The sequence below is a fragment of the Amblyomma mixtum genome, chromosome 1 (assembly GCF_055824585.1).
Source record: "Amblyomma mixtum isolate Tamu chromosome 1, ASM5582458v1, whole genome shotgun sequence".
Lineage (NCBI taxonomy): Eukaryota > Metazoa > Arthropoda > Arachnida > Ixodida > Ixodidae > Amblyomma > Amblyomma mixtum.
Window position 1 is genome coordinate 251,538,739 of NC_143012.1, and position 5,562 is coordinate 251,544,300.

Sequence of the window (5,562 nt, forward strand, 5' to 3'; positions counted from 1 at the left end):
GGGCGCTTGCAGTGGCAGTCACTGGGTGAGGCTACGCAGGCGCGAGTGATGGATAGCTTTGTTTGTATTCCTCCATTTCTGCATCACATCTCTTTGTGTCTGCTGTAATCATGCGCTTCAAAGATATGTTGTAGCTGACTCAGTGACAGGCGATTAGGATGCTCGCAAATTCCTGATGTTGTTGCCAATCAGCTTGCGAGCGGCTTTTTTTTTTACTTTAAAAACTGTGACCAAATGAGCTGCTGTGCCATGGAAAGAGGCAAAAAAGTGGTTGTGTTATAGCGTAAGTAAGCAGAGTAGACTTGCGAAAGCGTCTTTTTAGCCTTTTTGACTATCCATTTTGCATTGCTAGGTTGTCGGAATGTCTCGCGACGATATTAGCCTCAGGTTAAGCTCTGATCAATGTTAAGCTGATCTGATCTGTTCGCACCGTAGATGGTAGTTGATGAAGAATACACAGCACGAGAGTGTGTAGCAGTTTGTCACGAGGCGTGATCGGCTGCCTGGGCCGATAGCGTAGCGGTCTAGTGCAGTGGCCAGCGAAGCTGATCTGTCCGCAAAACTGCGCGTTCGAAAGCCACACGGCACAATACCTTTTTTATTCCTGCATGGGCGTTCGCTACCTACGTTTCCCCAAGGTCACCCTCAAGGTCAGCCTCCCATTGGCTACAGCAGGCGCTGCGCACCTTCGAACTTAGCCGAACTTCCTTCCAGCCGAACTTCCTTCCGCCCGCAGCTTGCGCGAAGCTCCATCGAGCTTACCCTAGTTGCTCCGAGGCTTTACACATAACTTTGGTTGGGACTATGTTAAGTAGTGCGACTGCACTAGAAAGAACAGGAGGAAATGGGAATGGGCCAAGCAGCGATTCTTACAGGGAGCAATGTCATTAATGATTGAACATGTTTTTTTTTTCCTTTATTTAATTAATCCATCTCATACGCCATGCCGGCTAGGAGATCTCGGCTGTAGCAAAAGGTAAAGAAAAAAGGTGAGCAGAACAAAAATAGGATAAACGTTTTGTGCCAGTCCTATATCATCTCTATCCAGATATCTAGATGTGTATACGCAAAAGGTTCGAAATAGAGTGGTGAGGAACTTTAGCGCTAGAAAGAAAGAAATGGTATCATACATATTGCGCCGACCGCCGTCCTGAAGCTTTGCATTGCGGCAATTTTAGCGAGTTTTAAGAACGAGTACAATTTACAATGCCTCTTTTACGCCTTCGTTCATTCAATCGCTTTGTCTTTTTTTTTCCTGCGTGATGGCTTTTTAACCATCCTATGAGACTGGTGGATGATTGCCGGAAGTTTCAATTAGCAAAACCAGCGGCTAGCCTGAACTCCTTTCTGAGCTCAGGCTCAAAGACACTACCCAAGTATCGCCTCTTATGAGCATCAAGCTTGGTTCATAAAAATGTTCTGGTGTATGTTAGATTCAAGAGCACTGTGCTGCCTTGCTCGGCCGTAGAACAAGACTGAAAGAAAATGCACTTAGGAGCAGCGCTTCCAAATGAGTTTTGGCACTAAACAGCCTATCTTAACCCGGTACTAATCATACTGTGGTCTGCAAAGGTGACGCAGGTTTTCGCTCAAAACAATTCATGGGCAGACCTTTTCAGCTATTTCAACGTTCTTTAACTTTTTCTGTCCAGACAAATGGCAATTTCATCACAGCTATGCAGTTAATATCCACACGTTTGCGGCAAACAGCGGATAAGCAGGACGGAGCAGATAAAGAGCAACAACAGCACTATGTTGTGCCTCTTGTTGCATTCCGTCCTGCTGAGGCAGTTTTTCACAGTTCACACTGCTCTAAATTTGCACCTCCCCAATATCGCAACCCATGCCCATATGTGGCTGCCGGAACTGTTGACTTTGCGAGGCAAAAGTTTTAGATCCTTCTCAATTTTCTGTGTAGCAGCAACCATACAGGAGAGGCGCATGGTGCCCATGCTATCTTGTTCTAACTTGTTCAGGCCGACAACAGCGGCAGTTCTGTGCACCACATGAGCAACTGAAAAATAGATCCCCGTGTCACAACCGCAAGCAAGCACTGAGTGGGCTTATCAAAGTTGAACGCGAGAAACCCGATACACTCCTCAAACTGTGACACAGCAACGCGCGCTTTTTGGCGAGAATTAGGTTATGCGATGGCAGTCCGTAATTGGAAAATCCGAAATGATATAATCGAAGTGTTTTAATGAAGTGTTTTGAGGCTCACTCCGGTTTGACGTTACATATCAGCACATCCCAAGAACTTTAATTTGACGCTATTTAATTGCTACCATAGCGGCTGTACCAAAATCGGCACACGCAACGCGAAACTGAAGAATTTTGTCCTTATAAAGCTCCTGTTGCAGAACAATCTTTTATTCATTTTTAAATGGCTCCCATCCTCACTAAAAGCCTACACCTCGCTGTGAACGTTTACTCCCTGCTGTGGTTCAAAGTAAAATAGTGTGATTAGAATGTATGGTGACAATTACCTAATCAATCCAGGACGAAGTTTTTTATGAACTGAAAGATCTCACAATCGCTGCAATCGTGCATGAAATATACACTGTTAGTTTGTCCCGTTGCAAACAAAAAAATCTTCATGGGATTTCCTTCATACCTCCGTAGGGCTTACTAAGACTCTCCGTTTTCGCTGCTAGACACATTTACTTTCCTCAGGCGTTGTGAGCAAAACATGCGAAGCTGGAGGCATGCAGCTTTATGCAAATTCGGAGGCTAAAGGACTTCAAATGATAACTTATGCACCGTACAGATAAATTTGTTTGCGGAACACTGGTGAAATGCATGAGCGGAGGGAGATATGGTCCAACCACGGGAGCGAGAGCAGAAAGCTTATTCAGCAAGAGCAGCATCTCTTGCTAGCGACTAGGACAGTATCGCCAGTACCAGGCAGTGAGAGTTCCGATAGACAGACTCCTTCACTGAGGCCGTCTGGCAGATAGTGCCAGCGCAGCTTCAGTTTCACGATGTCATGAAATTCTCTCGGCGTCATTAAGGTGTCATCACGGAGCCTCTTCTTTTCGCACTTAAGGATGGCGCACCGCAGTTCGTACCTACGCTGATTAGAACACTAATGAATGTCTTTTAATTATGCAAGTAGGGATGGTACAGCGTTTAAAGAAGTCATTGTGCTCTTGACTGCATTTTCGGTCAACAAGGTAGCTCCATCGCCTTGAGAGTCTCAGTGCACTCCACGCGCCGTTAGAAATAGGGACGTTTGCAAGGCATTTATATTGACAGCAGAGGTTGGGGGAATACATTGAAGTTGTAATTTTTCACTGGATTTATAAAGTGCTTTTCACGAAAACTTCGAACTTCTTTTGAAAGCTCGAGACACCATTAAAAAAAACCTTGTGAGCGGTCATACGTTGGAAAAAAATTCAAGGGGCACTTTGGTTCTTGTAAGTGCTGCAAAGCGATAGCGTTTCCTGGCGCGGAGCGTCCTTTTTTATTGTTTATATTTTTCATATTTTATTTTTGTTGTTATTTTATTTTGGTTTCTCTCTTATTTTTGTTGCTTCCCTTATTTTATTTTCTATTTTTTTTATTTAAAAACCCATGCATACACTAGATGCGCCCTTATTTATGCCCTAACCCTGAGCCTTTGTGGCGGAGTTCTTTATCATGCATCCATGTTTTGACCGACAGTGTTCCGGTGTGAAGTTTGAAGAAGAAAGTTTTCAAAGATGGGTAAATTGGCATTCTTTTAACCCTTTTGAGCACATCTGCTCCTGGGCCTCCGCAGTTTGGCAATCGGTGAGTGGGTACCGGGAGCATTGATTCAATTAAATCTTTATACAGATTTTTTCCTTTGTCTCTTTGTCCCTTGGTCAACAGATTGTTTTCTATGTAAAAAACCTGTAACAATAGATCACGTGTTTTTAGATTGTTTGGATGCGTTTTTCTTCTGGGATGTGGGTCAAAGAACATTAAAGAAAGATTAACCGCTACACCCGCATGGCATCAGGTTCTTACCGATAGGAAAACAGGACATCCCTTATGACACTATTATGCTCCTTGGCCTCCATAGTTTATGGAAAACAAGGACACAATTCAGCAATGCAGCAGTAGTTGTGAGATCTCCACCCGAGCATTTCATTGAAGGTGTCATAAGTCTGAGGGAAGTGTATCAGGCACTGCCTGATAGCCAACTTGGTTAAATGTGTTGGATGACTTGGATGAACTGAAAAAATTTTAACCTGCCGTGTCAGTGCAAGTGTTGCTGACATGTTTTACTTCTTTGTACCCGTTTTGAAAATGCAGTAAAGAAAAAAAGCCTTCGTGGCAGAGTTGTAGCGTTTGCACTTCAAATGCCAAATGCCCTGGTTCGATTCCCAGTCTCGACCAAGTTTTTTTTTTTTTTTCAAGTAGTGACGCCCAAACGCGGAAACATTTGCTAACATTCCTTGGTCACGACAGTATGAGGCATTAAAGACCTTAATATTGCTTTCCACACTCACATCTCTCTCTTTGCCTTTATGCGACTGAAACACGCTAATTAATCTGCTCTCATGCGTAGCATAAAAAGGACCGCGGTAATTTGTACTTAGGCATGCATGCAAAGGTTTTGTTTTTATCATTAGTGTCCCTCATTGGTCCCATGGTCGTTGCATTCCAAGACCACGGCCGTCCCATAACGCGAAGGACTAAACTTTCCTTTATTGATGCGTCAGCATTAGGAGCGTCCTTGCAAGTTGAAATGCAGTGAACCTTAGTATGCCACTGCAGATAACGACACTTCATTTGGTAACCTCCCCTATGATGAATAATAGTATGCCACTTTCGATATAAAGAGTTTAGTGTGCTACCTCACACATAACGAGCCTAAGTATGCCATCTCAGATGCAACGAACTTTCGTATCTTGACCTGGGATATAATCGACTTTGTGTTGTGATATTGTATATAACTTACATAACTGTAGCACTTCCGATATAACGAGTGTTAGGCTGCTAACACAATGAAACGATCCACTGCGAATCGCCTGAGAGTCTTTTTTTTTAGATTTCCTTTTCTCCGGGCACGACCAGGGTAGGCGACCGAACATAATTTTTGGTTAACCTGCCTGCTGTACTTTGCTTCTTTCATTAAGACCGCTGGCGCCTGTAAAATAAAAACTGGAAATGAGTTACCGTACTGAACAAGACATATTTGCGCCACCGACTTCATTTGCTTCCGATTGGAGCTCCATTGTTGCAATCGATTGCTATTCAGGAAGGAAAATGTTAAAATAAAACTTCTTCAGATTTCTGGAGCTATCGCAGAGGTCTTCAAACAGGCACGTTCGGGAAGCTTAGATGGAACGCGCAGCATCGTTGCGCAAGAAGACCACACTTGGAAAAGGTAATTTGCTCGAATATATGCTCTGGAGGAATGCTTGAGTTTCGAGCAGATGAAATTAGAAAGAAGCACTGAGAAAAGGACGCACGAGAGGCAGGTCGTTGTGCAGGTTGATTGGCAATGCGCAGCCGTGCGGTTTAAAATCTGCATATTGATAATACTCGCTACTATGCCCAGAATCTGTGCGGCTTCAGTCGAGGGCGATCTTG